The 20,918-nt window shown below is 36.7% G+C and overlaps 1 protein-coding gene across 13 annotated transcripts in view; it reads left to right on the top strand.

Moving 5' to 3' along the window:
• The first annotated feature begins 2,071 nt into the window (after positions 1–2,071).
• Positions 2,072–20,918, top strand: part of LOC308192003 (uncharacterized protein) — a 42,429-nt gene continuing 23,582 nt past the window's right edge. For 4 of the 13 annotated variants that reach the window (XM_080585036.1, XM_080585034.1, XM_080585033.1 and 1 more), the window contains exons 1-2: positions 2,076–13,541; positions 16,202–16,272. The gene's annotated coding sequence lies outside the window, so the exon portion shown is untranslated. Of the gene's footprint in view, positions 13,542–16,201; positions 16,273–20,918 lie in introns of all 13 variants that reach the window. The other 9 variants (XR_013948459.1, XR_013948460.1, XR_013948461.1 and 6 more) reach the window with 6 other exon arrangements.

The following is a 20,918-nucleotide window of genomic DNA, read 5'->3' as shown; positions in this document are numbered from 1 at the left end:
TTTGGATCTAAACTAAAAATGTGTCTCTTAAATGCAAATAAAGAAAAATGATGGGCTTTTGCATGATTGACAGCCTTTTGAAATAGAAGTGTTGCTATAATTAAGCAATAATGTATGAGTGAGTGTACATTATGACAAATTGGAAGCTTGGTTGATTAGATTGAGCATATAAACTGTCAGTATAATTATCACATTTTAATCATTTTTCTCCATTTTTTATAACAGCATTGTCTTCAGCCTCATTTGGTGCTTATTAGATTGATATTCTAAGAGGAATTGTACAACATAAAACATGTCCTTTAACAGGATGAACTTTAGATAAGACTTTAGTTACATCTATAAATATTTATAGTGATTTCTGTTGTCTCAAATTTTTGCCGCATCTTATATGTCAAATAAAATTATTTTAGATCTTTCTTTATTATGATAAAATATTATAAACTGAGCATAGTTTATCTCACTAAGTACTCAAGTACACTAAGTACTTAGTAGGTATTTTAAACTGTCACAGACAAAACATCTCACATTGTTACAGCTGAATAATGAATTTGTGATGAACATTGCAATGGTTCGCAAGATGTTGAGTCAATCCGTGTAGGAGCAAAATTTTTCAATTTTTATGGAGCTATGCTGAAATATGAGTAATTTTTTAAACAAGAAATTGTTCTGTGCTAATGCCCAGGAAATCAACATTTGAAGTAATTCAGTTTAAAAGGTTTAATTTTATACCAGGTACATTTCTAAACTGTAACTCACTGGAGTAACATGCCCATGAAATTATAATATAACAAGGAAACCAGAGGTTCTTAACATGGTTATGCTCTTACAGTCCTACTCTATCTCACATTAGATCTGAGCATTTCTTCACCACTGTTGGAATAAGAAAGTGGAAGGTGGATTGGATGTTAAAACACAGATCTGTAAAACAAAATTTTCCATGTGCTTTCACCAGCTCTGCCACTGATTTGTTACTTGGCCCTGGGCAAGATGCTTACCTGCTCCTCAGATCAGTGGCCCCTTGGGAACCAGCGAAGATTATCAGTTCATTGGGAAACAGAAAGAAACAGAGATACCCATGTGTTCTACAGGGATTACTGGAAAATTAATGTGCTCTAACTGTCAGTTTACAGATGTTAAAATTCACATTGTGTAGAAGACATACTCAGGACTTTGCAGCTGCTATAGCGAGTGTAGAATTCATGTAGGCTTTTCAGCCTTACTAAGGATACCTATCAAGGTTGATAGTACATTTTTTTCATTGAGGAATTACATAGAACTAATCATAGCAACAGAAGGGTCTTAACGTTACTTAGATTACTGAAAGGTATTCAGTAGCAATGGTTTAAATGTTCTTTACTATCAAAATTTGGAAAAGAATATTAGAAAAAAAATCCAGGCAAAATAGGTATATTCCAGAAGTGGTTTCCTCCTAATCCTCTTCAGTATGTATTCAATAAATTGGAAACATTATATTTTCTCAAGGTACCTTGTAATATCAGTCGTGAAATTTGAAATACCAAGTCTTCATTAGCTTGTTATTCTTAAAAACACAAAATTGCTGAAAAATCCTGCTTGAATACTTTATATAGTTTGCTTTGCTGTTTATTTCCATTCCTATTTGTTCAACAAATTTTCTTTAATTGGATTTGATCCCAGAAATATTCTCAATATATACATATATATATTAGGCCTAATTTGAAGAATATTTGCCAAAAGTTATTTTGAACTCAGAAATGCAAATATTCATGTAAGAAACCTACTTTTTGTATAGGATTTTATCTATCCTTTGAAAATTTACCTTCCAACATCAGTTTTTAACTTCGCAGTCCTTCAACAAAATACTTAGGCATTTCAACAGTCTACCCTAAGTTCAAGGTGAAGATGTTATTTTAAGTCTTGGATATTGCTGTCTGCGCAGAATAATCTCGTACAATTCTTAATTCTTCTGCTACTACTTCTAATGACCCAATTACCAGTAAAATGCATAAAAGCAAGATTTTAGCATTGATTTTTCCCTTGATTTTCTCAATAGCTTTCACAAACCTGAACTTAACATGCTTTTTATCATAATTATAAGGGTTTGATATTGGGTCTTACTAGGTTTATTTAGTGTTTCAAAGGACTCAGTGAAGCCCCTTCCATGAACTTACCAGGGTATATCAGTTACGTAAGTGTGAGAAGTAAAGCCTCATTATGGTATGAAAATTGTGCCAGAAATATGGAGAATTATGAGTAAATGGCCAAGTCTTGACTGGAAAAAAAATCTTCACAATAGAGTACCTCAAAGTTCAGTGTATTAATGTCATAGTTGTTCTGGAGATTTACTCCACTAAGGGGCTCTCCGATGTAGATGAATAGTGAGGTGGGAAAACATGCTGATTGAATCCATTAGTTAGCCTAGTGAAGCTAAAGGAATCCTCCAGGTATAGCTTCATATGACAGAATTCAACAAGGGACAGATAAAAGCCATCTGCCCCTGCAGCTACAGGCTCTCTCCTTGCATTTTGAATTGCCTTTGGATTGCTGCATAGTTCAGTGACAGCAGAAGTGCAGTAAAGATAAGAAGTGTTGTGCCTCGACATTACCAGCTCTATGGGGGCCTTTAAGCCAGTGCAAGGATCCTCTAGGCAAATTATCATTCCCTACTAAGAGAAATAGAACATTTTCATTACAGTGTGTATCACTGGATGAGAGAGTGTTTTTTTCTAAACATTTTTCTGAGTTGATAGTTTGAATCATTAAACCTTCCTACTTTGAGTGGCTAGGCAAGATCAGCAACAGAATTACACATCAGACCAGCATTCCTGCTCATCCTGTGGAAGGGTAAAGGATGATTTGCAGAAGCAGTGCTGTGATCCATGCAGGAACTCATCCCATAGGCAGGCAGGGCAGGTGACCAGCACAGAAGAAAACGAACCCCACACCTTGCTGGCCTTTGCGCTTTGTCAAATGGAGTGTGCAGGTCTTTGTGATACACCTCGTGATGTACAACCATGCTGAGAGCAGAGGGTATGGGCTGACAAACCAAGGCAGTGTGCATTACCTTGTCTCTGTGCTGTGGCGAGGTGATTGCATGGCTTCCAGATGAGAACTGGCTGGTGTCCAGCTGCCAAGGAGCATGGGCAGAGCAAAATTACACCTGTCGGTATGCATCTGTGTGCACTGCCCAGCCAAAACACACTGGCGCTCTCAAGGACACTTTCTCCCAAATGTCTGAAAGTGCCACACAATTACAATTATCTAGCTCTGTTAGACAATACTGTTTGGGGATGCCACAGAAAATGGCACTTGGGTATTTGTGTCCCAGCCACTAAAATGGCTGGGACAGGTAAAAAGCAAGAAGAAAATTTAGTTTTCAAATGACAAGGGGCTAGTTTAAGCCCTGAAAGCACATTCTTTGAATTGCACATATCCCACCTTACACCAGTGTTAGTGAGGTGGAAAGGGATGTCGTAACCTGAAAAAAACATTCATGTTTACTTTGGGAGAAAACAGAACAGGGGATTGGATCTCCTATTTTAAGCATTCTGCTTTGCCTCTCATGGTGTTAGAAGATTAATTTACTTTCCTTTTGTTTCTTGTCAGTATGTAATCCGTAGCATTAATTTATTCCTCAAGGTCTGATAACATCAGTTCTGTGTCCATTGTCATCAATGTGTATAGGTGATGTGTAGAAATGTTAACAAGGTTGCATTTTTTCTGTGCTTGATGCCTATTCAACAAAGCAGCCTAAAAGCATCCTTTTTCTGTTTCTCTATTGCCATGTCTGCTGGAAGAGCCTGAAATATCTTTCTGTCCTGTGAAAAAATCCTTTCTGTAGTGAATTTAGATATCAGAGATATGCTGACTTTCAAAGATAGCAAATACCTATTTCTGTATGTCTTCCATGCGTGCACATTTTGTTCTTGCGATTATTTAATTCTTTTTATTTTTGTCATTCTCTTTTCACTTCTTATACACTTTGTAAATTTTATCTAAGATTCCAGCTAGAGAAAAATATTTTGCCCCAGTAATAATTCTGGAAAGCTCTTCAAAAGTCTTCAACATTCTCATACTTTAGCATCAGTGATTGAAATCTGGTAATAAGATGACATTTATGTAAGATGCATGTCTTCTGTTGTTCAAGTGAGATGATGTGTAAGCCTCTCAGAACAAACAAACAAAAACCTTTTAACACACAGTGTAGATATTTCAAAGTTGATGGCAAAATTTCCTGGTGATCCAGCCATTCTGAACAAAATTGAAGAAAAAGCCAAGCAAGGCTTTTCCTACAATTGTAGCTTTGGGTTGCTGAGGGAAATTTTAATTCTGCCCTCTGCAAACTTTGCAGATTAATGAGGTTTAATGGAGTTTTTGTTTATGTTGTACACATAAAAAGTACTATTTTAAACTTACTCAAGATACTTGACCTCCTTGGTTCCAGTTTAGTCAGGTGCTTAAGTTTAAGCTACTAATTTTCCTTGAACCCTAAATATAACTGAAACTTTTCATGTGACAAAATGTCTGTGCACCATATTCAACTAGGTCTTTGGTCCCCCAGTCCTCAGACAAATCCACAATTTCCATATTCAGTACTGAAATTGTATTTTTTCTGCTCCTGAATGAAGGTTACACTGTTCATGCTTCTCCATTTCTGCTAGGATTAGCCAGGTTGTAAACTGGCAGAAATTATCTTGATCAGTGGTTTGTCTGAACAAACTGAAAGAGAAAAAGGAAATATGAGATCATTTTGAAATATATATACATATATACGTATATATACACATGAGGAATGAGAAAAGCTTTGTTCAAAGTTTAGAAATGCACTGTTTTGTCCTTTTTTTTTTTTATAAGTGGGTTTGAAACATTTACCTGTTCTACACAGTTTTAGACTAAAGTTTCATCTCTCATACCTTCGCAGAAGTGGAATATATCTTTCTAGAAAAATAATTTACTTTATAGGAGTAGAATTTGCCATTTGTAAATGTATAGATACAAAACACACGTGTTATGCAAATATTTGGGAATTGTGCATCTTTTCTGCGTGTGTATGTTTGAAAGGCATCTAATTCGTGTGTAACTGTTCATTTCTAACTAGTTATCTAGAAAATGGGATTCCCTTTTCCAGAAGCGTGTTTTTTTTTTTTTTACCAGAACTAAGTCACCGACAAGTTCTCTTTTCAAAGCAGTTTCCAATGTACTTGTACAACATTATTCCACAGATTTGCTATTGAAATGAAATACTGCAGTGACCTTTTTAATTCCCCTGACTTTTTACAATCTTTGAAATTTAGCACAACAGCAGGAGTTTAATCATATTCACTGATGTAAAAGACAAAATAAGGCACCTCTACATTCAGATAGAGATATGACCTCAAAGGTGCAGAGCCTTCAGAGACTCACTGGAGATCCCCAAGGACAACCACAGAAGTCTTGCTTCCAGTCTTCCTGCAATCTCTGACTTTGCTTCCTGATAACACTAACAGAAATTTTGCACTTACAGCGTTACACTGAATCCTGTTGTTTTCCTGTCGAAGAATAATCTCATATTTACTTTCTCTACCTCTTCCAGCTTAGGCCCATTACATTTGCAACACTTTGCAAACTTGAACTTTCAAGGTCTTTGATCCTCTTACCACTGTAAAGGTCCACAGTATGAAAGTTCAGCAGCAAAACTCCTAAACCAATCTTCTATTGGCAGTTGTCTGTTCTGTCAGTAATTATGTCATTTCTGATTGATGCCAGGTGGGCTGAAGGAAGGCCTTAAGACATCCCAACATGCATATCCGTTGTCCCAGAGTGAGGGGGCAGATCGGCTCTCTTAAATCCTCCTCTTGTGCAGCCACCATGGCCAGGGTAATTGATGAAGAACACAGCAAGCTTTGAGATGGTTTTAGAGTCAAACTGCAGCTGGGGGAGCAGCACATGCTCTCTCTGTAAAAGTTTTTGACAGCTTAAAAGTACAATGTGTATGCTTTTGTCTCTGTGTTTACACATACCTGTGTTCAGATGAAGAATGTGAGCAGTTCTACACCATGAGAGTCCTTTTCAAGCACTTAACGAAAATAAAACCTGCTGCTTTTCCTTTAAAAATTAGATGTTTTATGCAAGTAAATTTTGTAAATGACTTTAAAATTACCTTTTCTTTAAAATTTATTTATTTTTATTTTAGGTTTATTTAGTCCAGCTGACCTAAGAAAAAAGCTAGATCAAAGGAGAGTGAAAGTAGAGTGAACAATTACAGCAGAGCCTTTAAACTTTTTATTTTTTTTTTCTAGATGGTATCGCTGTCATAAGTCAGAAGATCAGCACGGACCAAACAAGTCCACAACACAAAAACATAAGTTTTGTGTTGTGGCTATTTGATGACCTCTGTGAATTGAGTGAGTCAATAACTGTAGTTTAGTTAATAAAAGACAGAGAAAAAAAAAAACTACCAACATGAGTTGGCAGCCATGGCAGAAATACAGGAACTTGAGGTGTGTCAGCTCCTTACCCAGTTCTACTAGGCAGACAAAGATTTGCATTATAACTGTTTCTGATGTAACTCTTTTGTTGAAAGAGACTTTAATTATTTGGGAAATTATTCAAGAGTCAGTCATGAGCGCTAAAGTCAACAGTTTGTTAAGAAATCAACCTTACAGCATCTTAAATCTTGTTGGACATGCTTTTCATACATCATTCTCAATAACACAAGCTTTTATTAACTTCCAGTGTTGTTGAAATTAATAGCAATATTAGATACTTCATGTAGAAAATCTTGCAGCACTATTTTCTTGAATTCTAGAAATGAATTTGCTTGTCTAGAGTTTACCATGTCTTTATTTCATACAGGTTCAGACACTTTATATAATATTAAATTGCATACATCTAGTAGAAGCTTTCTTCAATGTTGTGGTTTTATCGACTCATTTGATGAAAGTGTATTTCAAAGATGCCTTTGTACTTATCTGTCAAACAATATATTTCTCAATGTACATTCCATTAAAAATCAATGCTTGGCATCGAAAACACAAAACTTATCTGAGTGGTTTTAACTGACCTAAACTCTACAATGAACAAATGCCAAGTATTCTTAATGTGGGCATTTTCCAGTTAATCCACAGTCTGAATAGCCTGCATAGTCTGAATAGTGAGCAAATGCAAGAACTCATCACTTGCTCTAAGAGTTGTAGAAAAAGAGTTTAAGTACACTGGGTAAATTATGTATTGCAAATTATTTGCTTAGCTCAAGTTCACAATTTATGGAATGGGGCTTCAGAGATATTCAGGTGGCTGACCTGGTCAGTTTACTGCTAGGTGGTTAACCTTCTGAGAGAAGCCAAATCATGTGTTCAGCTGAGATGCTATTCTTTGATTAACAAATGAAGTCATTTATCCAAAGGCACTTGTTCCTGACAATATTTTGTTTGACCAAAACTACTAAAAAAATACATTAGGCTAGCAATACTTGCTGTTAAACTTGACATCCACATAGGGATCTTTAACAAGCCATTTGTGGCCCTTCATTACAAAATTTACTGCACAATTCTTTATGTGCTTCCATATCCTTCACATAAAGCACTGTACAGTAGTTTCAATAAAATTTGTGTGAAGCGCTGTGCAAAACTCAATCTTGGCAATAGGATTCCATCAGAAAGACTGAGTGTCACAGTATTAGACTTTTATTTGTAAGGATTTTCCCTGTAAATGACTAAATCGTTATTCAGTTGAGAGATAACTTACTGTAAACAGTGTATTGCTTCTGGATATATCACCTGTGATCAATAGGCTCTCATTCTGGCTCAGCACTTGTTAATATTGTATACAGGTTTGATTAAATGTTTAAAACCATTTTTTAATTGGCAAAATTTAAAAGGATGGACTCATTACCCAAAACACTCAGCTTTTAATGCAACACTCAAAAACATTTACTGGTATTGTATCATTTTAGGATGTGATCTAATCACATCTAATAACTTATGTCAGACTTCCCTTCATTAGTATGTGGGTAGAAGACACATGATCCAAGGGAACTCTAAATTTTCTGACAGGTGGCACAGATGCCATCCCACCACCTTGTGATTGATTCTCTTAATTCAACATCGACTAGAATTTCCTTTTATTAGCTATTACAATAAGCTCCTTTTGCTATATTTTTAAATTATTTATAAAACATTTTTCCTTGTGTTACAAGACCCAAGTTCCTGTTTTCCACAAAAGAGCTATTAACGCTAAGAACGTACAAAATTGTGCAGGCAGTCCTGCTCCTTGTGTTGTCTAAGTGACAACCACAGACACTTCCAGCTTGATTAAGGAAGTGCCGGTGTTGCTGGATCCCACAGAACAGTAATCTAAGGTCAGTTTTGTGGCCAAAGATTGCAATAATTTTGGTCTGTGACATTAACCACTGAAAGAAGGTGTAAACCCTCTATTAATTTATTTTTTACTCCTCTTCTGGATCCACAGACATGGTACCACAAACATACCGGCAAAGGAATGTCTATAAGCGTGCACGTTCCAGTGCTCAAAGCTTGGGTAAGGCAATTCTCTTCTCCCACCCACATTTGGTAACAATTCAATTTACATGATCATGAGCTGTATTTTCTACAAGACTTCTGCCTCTCTCAATGCACAGGCAGCACAACGCTCACTTAAAAAGCATCTGTTTAGCATTCCTTTTTATCCTCAGTTTTCAGTGTATAGCCCCTTGCTGTAAGTACACACAACTTCAGTTTGACTTTACAAACCTGGATTAGTTTATCTTCACATATTCATGGTGTAGTGACATTGTTATATCCCTGTTATTTCCTGTGGAAAGGGAAATGAGGCACAGATGGATTTAATTTAGATACTAAGGGCCTGATTTTTTTTGGTGTATGCAATATTAAATAATGCATCGTATCTCTGAAGCACATCTCAGTTGGTTTCAGTGGTGTCTATGACTGGTCAGTGATTCAGTTACCAGCTAGCAGCTATGGGGAAGAAGCTGGATTTAAGGACTTTGCTCAGTAGCATCAGAAATGCTGCAGCGGAAGCAGAGACAAAAACAGATTTCTCAGGCAGCACTGGAAGAACTTTCCTGTGAACCTATTTTTTTCTTTTGTTGGAAGCCCCTGAATGTCCTGGTAAACACTTTCCCATTTTGATTGTAAACAAGACCAGACCATACTTTATGCAGTTTGGCAAATCAGTTAAATGACATTTCTGTCACACAGCCTCTTATTTGACTTAACAATTAATCATATCAATGTGGAGAATGCACATCAAAATATTATTGCCGAGGCTGGCAAAATAGCTCAGCTTGGCTTTGCCTTTGAGGCTGGCATTTTAAAGAGAACAGACTCCTTTTACCATGCCAGCTCAAACAAACCCAACACCACTGCCAGAGGCAAGCAGCTCACACATACTATTCTTTGCCCCAGCCTTCCCTCTGAACATCTGCTTTTCCTTCATGGCTTGTCCCGGTTGCCCTTACTTTACCTTTTATCCTTAGAAAAAGCAAAACTAAAGTAGAAAACTCCCACTATATTCTTCTCCCAACCTACTTTTTTTCCCCCATATCCATTTTCTATTTTTTTTTTCCTTTGACATTTCAGACTGACTCTTAACCTCCTGAACCAGTGCCAAGAAACGTAGTCACTAAAATACAGGACAAACATGTTCCCAAGCATGCCCATATTCATTTGTCTGGGCCTGGGCCAAAGACAGCCAACTCCACTGCCCTTTGAGGATGCTGTTTACAACTTGCAAAGTTTGAGTGCCCAAAGCGAGCAAGCAAAGGAAGACTCTGAGAGGGTTTAGCTGCTACATTAAAGTGGGGTGTCCTCTCAGATATAAAATGTGGCCAAATGGGTGATTTTTCAATAGAGGGAGTAAAATGCTCCTTTTTAACAAAATAAACACATATTGTCTGCCAATTATTAAAACATTCAGGAAAAATTCCAAAGGTTGGTGTTTTTCAGTTTCACTCCTTCTGTACTCCTCCTCCTCTCTTTCAGCCAAACTGGTCATTAATTTCTTCCAGTGTTTATCTGTAGTCCCTGTTACCAGTAATAGTATCTGAGATGAAATGTTGGGATAGAGTCAGAAGGCATCTCCAAGCCAGTAGGATCTTTCCTCTGATCACCCTTGTGCAGGGTCAGACCCTCTCAGATGCATCCATTCAGAGACACTTTTTTACTACTTCTCAGATCATTGTTATTCGAAACCCACATGATTCCTCCTCTGAATACTGAAATGCTTATTTTCAATAATGAATATTTCAGCTGCTGAGATAAACAGTTCTCATGTTACAGAATTACATATAGAGATTGATTGCACACGCTTCACTTCCAGGTGCTTGCCAAGTGCAAGGATGGCTGAACTTTACAGTTCAAAAGCCACAAATCAGGCCCTGAAAGTCAGGAGATTGCCTTTAAAATAATAGAAGCTCAAAGAAGTATCAGTGTTGGTATTTTTAATTTGCTGTCTGGTTTCTAAGCCTTTGGGGGTTATATTTTCCCTTTGCAAATCCACAAGGACAGAAACTTTCACAATTTTTTAATGAAAGAAGAGAGGGGTAAGCACAGGGTAAAAAGCAGAGACCATGAGAGTTGACAAGACTGACAATGGCAGGCATGCTCTGCAAATACAGTGAAAGATGAGACTTGATGTCAGCCTTTGTGGCTTGCACAATACCTTCAGAATTCATGCTGTTCTCTACAACAAGCACAATTCAGAAACCATCTGCAAAAAGAAGTGTTGAAAATCAGCCCCAAATTCACTCAGCTGTCTTGATATGCAGCAGAAGTATTTTTATGTACTAGCATTTACAGCTCACTGCTAGCCGTCAACACAACATTGATGTTTGTTGTTTGAATATCTGCCTGATATAAAGCCCATTTCTGTGACAGTTTCCTCATTTGTGAAAAGGGGAATAACAGAGAACCACTCTCGAGTTTATGAAAGGTCGTGTTGTGGGTTGATCAACATTAACATCCCTTAATAAAGGTTCTTCTGCCTGGCTTGTGTCATCAAAAGCATCACTCTAGAGCTGCTTGGAAGCCAGCACTGCTGCCTGCAGAGTTCTTTGTTCATGGTGCTTCAGCCAATCTTATCGGCATTTTTCTGTCCCATGCTGCTGTGAGATGAAAAATCCCAAACTGCCCCTTCTACTGGAAAGGAGATAATGATTTTCCTGTTTCTCTACAGAATGCATGTAACTGAAACATTTTCAGGAAATTTTATTTCAAAAATAACAATAAGATCTATTTTTTTTCTTACTGTACAAACACAGGGCAAATCTGTAAGATCCTTGAAGCAGTGCATAGGTCAGCCTATTCTATACATTCAGTGAAAGCGCAGCACTTCAATGGTACTCCTTTTTATTGTACTCAAAGTGGTTCTATGTACTTGACATACATAAATAGTTGTGATCCTTCCCTGAGAAGCTACATGGACATTGTACAAATTACAAAAAGCAAGCAACATGTAAATACATAACTACTTGTATTATTTTGTTTTCCTTTAAGTTACTCTTTTTCTTTTGAGTTGCTCTTTTTTTTTGTAAAAAGAGTGACATTAGAAAGGTGTGTTTAATAAATACTTTGGGCTGAGTCTTCAATAAATGTCTTTATATTTTATTTTAAAATGCAAACAAACAAAAAACAAAAACAAAAATAAAAAAAAAAAAAAACAACCAACCAACCAAACAAAAAACAGGTCTTCAGGGAAGCTCAGGGGCCTGGATGTGGAAGAGATCTGGCATGTTGATATATGAAGGTTTTTAGTACTATCTAGAACTTTTTTGCAGCTCAGGGGAATAAACTTTCCGACTGGATAAATAACAACTTCCAAAAAGCACTAGAAAAAACATCACATAAAGTATAATAAATGAAAAGAGATCAGCAAAACAACCCCTGGCTTTGAAGTCCAAAAGTCATGCTCAGTTACACCTTACAGAGACTTAAATTATTTATATACTGAAAAATATAAACTTGAAGACCTGAATCTGCTCAAGTAATAGGGCTTGACTGCAAGATTTTGCAACTGGGACAAAAAGCAAAATATTGGAATACATCTATATTCTGTGTGGGACCAGGCACTTAAAAAATAGCTAATGTAAGAAGGCAATACATTTGGAAGACCTTTTTTTTCTCCCTTCTTTTCATGAAAGCCTCTACAACTAATTTTGAATAAAAGAATAATTCCTAAAATATGGAGGCAAACGTAAAATAGATTGACACACATCTTCTTCTCAAAGAATGATGTGTGCCCACCTTATCTTTGTGTTTGATTTCAAGACAAAGGAAATACCAGAGATATAATCCCTCCAAACTTCAGTAAAGCATCCAAAAGTCTGATGAATGGGAAATAATAATAGGTTAAGGAAGATTGGTGTTAGTAGGAGAAATTGCAATACAGGTGAAGAACTTGCTGAAGAGTGATGACACCAGTCAGTACTGAAGAGGAGGCATTAAGTTGGAGGAAGATTACTAATGGAGCTTCTCTGAGAACATTTTGAGATGAAAAGGTGACCCAGGGATACCAGGTCATGCAGTGTTGTAAACTTGTCCATGTTACAGCCGTGGAAAAAGCATGACAGCATCAAGAGAAAAATTTTCCACAAAGAGGGAATTCATACCATTAGTGTTAGCTTAGGAGATTTCTTACGTGGAACACCATGTAATTGTACCTAACGCTATTCAAGAAAGATGACTGAAAAGTATACGTGCTCAGGGAAGAGCTAGCAAGGTGGTCGTGAGAACAAACAATCTGGGGAGAGGAGGCTAAAAGAGGCTTTTGTCACTGTCTATAAATGTGTATTTGGTACATGAGTGAGTGAGAAGAGGAGTACTTAAAGATAACTTGGAAACTTAGCAGATCATTCCTGAAAGGGATTACATTAAGTTACGGCACGCAAAAGCAGGGAATGGACTTGGTATTTCCAAGGGTCCTTCCTTCTTCTGTGCTCCTTCCCCACACAGACCTTCATGGTCTCTGCCAAGTCAGTGCTCTTCGAGGAAGTTGGGAAGGAATATTTTTTTTTGAATTTATTTGTAAGGTGACATATTCTTATGATTCAGCACTGGACAGAAGAAATTCCTCTTTCCTGGAACGCTGCACTTAGGTCTTGGTCTCCTAAACTTCTCCTAATTCATTTCCAGTCTTACAACCACTATTTTTTTGGGAAAATGGTATTGTCTCATTCCGTCTTCTGTTGAGTGTTACAAGAGGCATTATCTGACATTCAAAACTCAACATAATTCTGAATATATACAATTATTTATCTCTTTGGGAAGTAATACAGATCTTCTGAGGGGAGAACAAAAACCAAGCTGTGGCAATGGGGGTCCTTCAGAAGCCAAAGTTCTCCCATATGCATACACTGGAAATAATTATCTTATTACAAGAAGATGAGCTGGTTCGGGCTTTAACCGTCGCGTTTCTTTTTTGGAGTGGGCTGCCATTTCTTCTCTGCACCACCAGATGCCACACTTTTACTGCAAAACTCTATTCCTCCACCTGCACAATGGAAACGTTTCTTCTTATGCTTTTACATTTTCATGAATCTCTTCCGTCTTGTTTTCTGCAAAATGCTGGTAAGCCTTTTAAGCATAGAGCTTCATGCTTATTTCTAAGCATGTACTGTAACTCTTTAAGATAATTTGTAAACTACTTGCAGGTAGTTACTGAGAAACAACCTCTTTGTAAACTATTTGCTTCTCTGAGTAGCCAGTGGTTCAAACCTGCTCTCTCAAAATAATGAAAATGTGGAATTGAAAAAAAAAAAGCACTACTGAAACATACAAAAAGCATATTCGAGCACTTTATGAGGAGAAGCAACAAAATGTTTGAATTAAACAACACAAAATCAACTGCATTTGACAACTACCTTAGATAAACAAACATCAAAATAATTACAGCAGAAATATCTGCTAAAATGTTCTTATCTGAAACGCTTATCCTCGTATTTTTACAGTAATTGAAGATGTAACTATTTTATAACTTTCCCTTCTGGTATACACATTTTTAATCTAAATGTAATGGTTTCCAAATGTACGTACTTATGTTTGATTCAATCTAAAATTTGGATATTGCAAAATTATGCAATCGTGGTTTTCCTATTAGAATTAATATCATTCTCATTCCTCTTGTTGAATATATTATTTTAAAAAACCATGCACCACTTTGCAAAATTTATATTGTATTAATTTGTAGTGAATTGACTGTTTAGTGCAGAATGAAAATATTGAACTATGAATCTATATTGAGCCAGATACATAGTGCACTGTGCCATAAACAGGAAGAAACATACACGAATACAAATAGAAGAAATAAAATTTTGATAAAAACAAAGCAAGGGAAATGCAGCAGTTCAGAAAAAGAAAAAAGCACATAATTTTGTTAAAAAAAAAGAGATTTTTTTTTCTTTTCATTCAAAGTTATTCTGTGTTATTTTCAGAGAATTTCAAATCATAAAGTCTAGTATTATTGCTTTTTTTTTTTCTTTTTTTCCTTCATCCCAGTGTATATAAAGCACCTCTTCATCAGTATGATATCAACTGTTAAAACCTTCAAAAGTAAACCTTCCAGGTCAAAATATAGTGATATGCAAGAAATAAACACATATTCTGCTGTACATTCTATCCCTATATAAAGGCAAAGAGTATGCAAATATCATAAGACATTTATAAAATATTCTGACAGTTAAAGCAAAGGTGTTCATTAATAATTAAAATCCAAATGATGACAGAACACAAAGCCGTTTTCTATCATGAAATGATGTTGGTCTACAATTATGATAACACTGCTTCTCAATTTCACATTATTTTGTGCATATTAAACAGAAAAAAATGGAAAATACAATATTGTTTGGGTACTGGCAAAGAGAACAAAGTCATATGAAATATTTACCATAAAGGCTTCTCCAAAAGTTATTGACGTATAATCAAATTAAAAACATTTCCATTTTCACAGCTCAGCTATGATTAGAAGTTTGAATTTTCTATCTAAAAATATCAAATACAAGAAAATATGAAGTACTACAGAACAGTGCAAAAGTGCTTTTTTTCATAATCTCTCAGAGTAGAATCAGGATTTATTTGAACTTGACAGAGTTACCCATGGATAGCAGAAATCTCTATTTGTTCTTGATTCGAGAAGAGTCTTTTTCTTGACATGAAAATGTCAAAAAAAATCATAATGATAGTTTATGATGTCATTATAATTCTTCTCCATTCTTTAAAAACAGAACATTAAGTCATTCCATTACAGTGCCTTACTCTTAATCTTTCCCTTTTTCTAAAAAATTGACATATTTATCATTGATTTTTCAGCAGATGTTGTACTGGATGCCCTTTTTAAAAAACTACCTCAGTTAATCTGACCTCTCTTAATGATTATTCACATGTTCTTTAGTAAGTGAATAAAACTTTTCTTTTGCAGATAGTAGGTACTTAATCCTCATTATTGAGAATATGCTGAAACCTTGAATACTTGTCAAAGATTCATTTTATAATCCTGAGGTTGGTTTGCCATCAGTGATTTACACAGGGGCTGCACTTGCAATAATTGATTAATTCCATACTTAAAGTCTACTGCTGTCATTAAAATGACAGTACAACACTTGCTGTTGCAATCTAGATTTACTTTAAAATGGCTTAATTCTGCCCTGGAAATACATGGTATTGACACAGAAGAAATCATTTTGTGTAAAAATAAAATCAGAAAAACTTATTTTTATTCTACAAATACTAAGATAGAAATATGTTTAAAACATGGACTACCTTTTATGAATGAAAGTTGAACCAGCAATCGCATGAATTTCAGTTCATGTATTTTTGTTACACTATTTTGGTTCAAAGAACATTTTTTTTTAACCCCTTTAAAAATCTGTGGATGAAATTGAATTTTAAGGTATAGCTACTACAACTAATTAACAACTCAGACAAAATTCCCATAGATGCTAAGCTTTTATAATAAAGCCAATTACAATTCTGGACCGTCTGTGACAGTGTTCGATGTAAAAGCACATATCTATTTACAGTTATTTCAGCTTTAAGCTATGCAGACAGCATTCTTCCACCATGCGTTGTCTTTTCTGAAAAAGGGAATCAAATGAGAAGTGTTTAACCGATTCCTCACACTGACAATGTGACATGCAGCTTTCATTTTCCTGAGTGTGTTTGACTAGAGGATTAACTAAGTGCCAAGGTACAGTAGATCCCTCTAAAGGACATGGCCGTGTTTTCCCCCTTAGGTCCTAGCTTTGTGAAGCTGTTGAGGAAAGAGTTCCCAGTGAAAGCATTAATTGCTGCCTGGCAAACTACCGTAAGTTAAAATTTCTATTTAATAGAAAAATTAAAAGGTTATAAATGAAAAAGATTTTGCACAGCTCTGCCAGTAATACTGTGTCATGTTAATTTTAATGAAGCTTCATTAAAGTTCTCAGATAAGTAAGAAAGATAATTGTCGTTCATTAACATTGTGGCTCTACTCACAGCTGAAAAACATGCTGTAAAATGTTAGCAGGAAGAAAGACTCAGATATGACTCATAAGGAATGAGATAGTGTAAAATAATTAATTAAGCCACAAAAACTGCATCATTGATAGCTTAGTAAACTACCAGCAGACAAGAAAAAAATTAAGTTAGAGTAAAATAGTATCCTTTTCAACCTTGATATGCCTAAGTAGTAGACCACATGCAAAACCGTGAGGTCACTTAGGACCGAATCCTGACCGTAAAAGCAGCCGGTACTCCTCCCACTGAGGTCTCTGTGTCTGATGTTCTTATTCAAGGGCAGAGCAGGGTCTTCATAATTTAGGACATCTTTTGCACAGTGTGGTTAAAGATAATAATTTGGCCAAAGATCATTCTTGATCTGAGAGGGTTAAATTAAGTTCTGACTATACTGTAATGTGGTTTTCTGCTGTGATAAACACCCCTTGTTTTCACTTCTGTCATATCAGGCACGTGAAAGAAAAATTGCAACTATCTCAGTATTTTCACAAAGATTAACTTGACTTTGGGCATGCCATTGTTCCAATAGGTGATATACAAATATTATTGATATGACAAGAAGAAATTGACTGATTGGGTTATTTTGTTTGTTTGTTTGTTTGGAAAATAAACTCAATTTTGCTTGTTGTACATCTGAATCCTACACATCATCATAATTTCATTTTAATGACTGTAGCTCTGCACACCTGTATAGAGAGCAGGTTTAATATACTTTTTTTTCTTTTTTCCTATGCCTGACTAAGTAATCCCCAAGAATTCTTAACAGATTTAAGTATAGAAGCCTGGATCGATTGCTGTTACATCTCTGAACAATTTTTTTGTGTGCACTTATGCCCAACCATGTAAGTGTATGAACTCCAGAAGCAGATCTTGCATAGGAAGTTTCAGTTTGGAGAAAAACATCTCTGTCAAAGTTATAATCATACATGAAGAAGTGACTATAATAAAAATCACTGCTGTCAGGAGTGCAAGGGGTGCTTAACCACTGCATTGCTTTATCATTCTTTAGCTAAAATCTTTTATAACTAGATATTCACTACAATATCAGATATTTCTTATAAAAAAAAAAATAAACTCTGACTAAACCATCTAGCTTTGGTGTATTTACAGGGTTTTGGTGACTGACTTCAGTATTTCCCTTTAATCAAATCTTCTATTTCTGAAAAGATAAAAAGTTAAAAGTAGCACATATCATTAGTAGCAGAACTAAAAGACCCTATGTAATGGGGCAAATCAATTTATTGAAAGAACTGGCAATCAAGAAAAATAAGTGTTTTGACATCAGGTTCCACAAGACATTGAATTTCATTTAGGAAATCTTCTAAAGAAATCTGTTAATTTGGAACAAACACTGTCTTAGACAGATCTGTTCCTATTTCAGTGAAAATCCCAAAGTGTTTTCTTGTTTTTTTCTTTTTTCCTGAAATTTAGGCATTTGTTAGCCAAAATTAAAATTAATTTCTGCTAAGATAGAATTTTAGGAAATGCTCTTAAAGTATGTGCAAAGATAGATTATAAAAAATATGAAAGGCATCTGCAAATTAACTGACTAAAATTACTCTTTTCATTTTTGCAATTAAAGCCCATAACTAGAAAATATTGTTGTCATTTAATTCTCTAGGAAATGTTTTGCTAACGTGCAGTTAGTAATAATAATAATCCACTGCTTTCTCATTGAAACTCTTTGCTTTCTTTTCCTCAGAAATATCAGTAGGAAACTTGTGCTGGAGTGTTGCATGTGGTGTTACAAACATACTCTACCATCTGCCTTTATAAAAAGACAGATATACACATTGCAGGAAAGTTTAGGGGGGGGGGGGGTTGTTGCTGTTGTTGTTTTTTACTAGCAGCTGAAACAAACATTTGCTTTACATAGCAGCTGAGTTGTGCATTTTATTTAAGGACATTATGCCTCTTTTTAAAATGTATTAGTTTGAGCCTGAACTACATTAAAAACTTGTGCATATGTGTTGCCATTGTCAGTGCTTCTCCAATATGGTTTGCAGAAGCCGGCTGGTTCCTCCTGCCCTACACAGTGGTTTTATAACTGAAACATTTTACAAAAGGGATTGGAGGTGGTAGGAGGAAACATCTCTTTGCTACTGGCAAACAGTCTCCATATCAAAAAAGTTAGCAACTTATTGCTATAGGAACAAAGATGCTACACAGTACAATATGAAGCAGGACTTGCTGTGTTGGTCATAAATCACAAAGTAGCCGAACAAATCTGCAATGAAAATGGCACTCTAATTTTCTGTTGAAAATCTAAACAGCATTCTCACCTTGCATTTCACTGTGCTGGTGCTGCTCTACAAAGGAGAATAAAACTGATTAGCAAATTGTTAATCCAATAATTGTAACAAATAATTAGCTTTGTAATAATTAGACAGAGAAGCATTTAGAATAAGAATTACATAAAATATGAACTCTCTCTTCTCTATCCTCCTTCCCCATCCCCATCATGTTCATGACTATTTTGGTAAAAACATCTTTTATATGAGATGCCAGACAGTGGTTTCTTCTCTTCCAATGAAAACATTAAAAATAAATAAATGGTAAGCCTAATAAGATTGTGAACTTAACATTAAATACGCATACCAAGGCCATGTTGCCTTTTTTTTTTTTTTTTGACCTTCTCTTCTTCTCATCATCCCTTTCTCAGGACATTCTTTTCTTGTTGTGAGCCTTTGTAATTTCTCTTTAATTATAAATTGTTAATATAAAAACACTGTAGCCCATAAAGCCTTGGGTATGAAAATGCTGCTCATGTCAAAACTAAAATCATATTGACGTGCCAGAATAAAACACTTTTAAAACTGGTGAATATTCAGCTCTGGATAGGATTCCCTGCTGGTTCGACCAGCTCACCTCAATATATTTTTAGGTGCTTGCCAGCTAGAGCATCTACTCCTTGCAATTTTAAAGTTTATTATGGCTCACTTAATTTTTTTTTTTTTATATTTCAAAATTATGTGGGTGTTTGTATTTGTGTTGAAGCCATGGAACATGACCCAGAGCTGAAAAGCATGCAAAATGCTTAAAGCAGAAACAAAAGAGAGCTTATTCAACTGAGGGGGACACAGCCAGCTGGTATCAAAGCTGTCCAACGAGCCCTGGCTGGATGAGGTGCACTGGCAATGCCTTGGGTGTCTGGAGAGACCCTGTGAGCAATGGGACTGTGGTGCCTCATTTTGGGCCTGGCTCTGCGTTTGGGGCTCTCAGGACTGTTCTGTAAAATCTTTTAACCATTCCTTTGTAAGCCCCCTCACTGAGATCAGACAAACTCTCCAAGGTACAGAGGGGGAGCTGTGACCAGTCCCTACCTCACCACCTCCAAAAGAAGCTGCTTTGGAATCTCCCCTCATTTGCATGGGGAGATTTAATTTCCATCCCTTAAATATGACGAATTGCTGAGATTTCCTTCAGTTAATGCTTTTAACAGCTCCCAATAAACTTCATTAATCAGGCCAGCTCTAGGCCCAACGTGCAGCCTGGAAGCAGCTAATTTGCCTGATGAGCCCGCGACTTTAGTGAATAAACAGGTGGATAAGCTGAGGGTTTTATGGCCTTAATTACACTCTAATCAGTTCAGCACTTGGCGGGCAAAAGGGAAGAGGGAAGTAGGAGGCAGCAGCAGTAAGAGCAGCCACCTCTGTGCCTCAGCCCTTCCTTGCTTCTGCTTTAAGCTCCCCTCTCCTGCTTTTCCTTACCAGTAGTCACTTCTCCCCTCCTTCCTCCTCTATTCTTTCACATTTTTCTACCCACCCCTTCCCACTTAAGCTGACATCTGATGGAGAGGCTGTTTTGTTCTGACTTCTTGCTGCCTGCTGCCTCCCCTTTCCCTCTTTCTTCCCCTCTGTCCTCCCCTCGTTCCCTCTCTCACCTTTCCCCGTCCCTGGCGGCTGGGCCCATCTCCCCCTGCTTCCCCCATCCCTCTCTCCCCTGCTACATATTCTCCCTGTCACAGTTAGGCCGCCTGACAAATCACTTCAAGGGCAGCCTAACTTTGAAGGACAAGACAAAGCTTTAGCATATGGTCCAATCCCCAGATGTTTGTCTCTCTCCTGCTCTCTCTCCCTCCCCTCTAAGACCGGCTACTTGGGAAGCCTGGCGTGTTTTTTTTTGTTGTTTGTTTTTTCTTTTTTTTTTTTTTCCCCCTTTTTTTCTTTTTTCCCCTCCTCCTCCAAAGTTTTGCTGGGGGGCTCTAACTGGCAGCGAGGGATGCTTTTCCCTTTACAGCCTCCCAGCAGACGAAGAGGTGATGAGGAGCGGGTGGAGAAGCAGCACTGCTTTTTTGAAACTTAATGATGGTTTTTACAGCATGGGCAGGGGCGGTCTCAGCCCCGTGGGCCAGGGAGGCGAGGGACAAATGTCACCTCCACTCTCCTTTGCCACTGAGGCATCTCTTCTGGCATCTCTGCTGCCCCTCCGCCCCCTGAAAAGCGGTGGGGCCCT

This window comes from Anser brachyrhynchus (genome assembly GCF_964034855.1).
Source record: "Anser brachyrhynchus genome assembly, chromosome: 3".
Lineage (NCBI taxonomy): Eukaryota > Metazoa > Chordata > Aves > Anseriformes > Anatidae > Anser > Anser brachyrhynchus.
The sequence above is the reverse complement of the archived record's forward strand: the minus strand, read 5'-3'. Positions and strand labels throughout refer to the sequence as shown.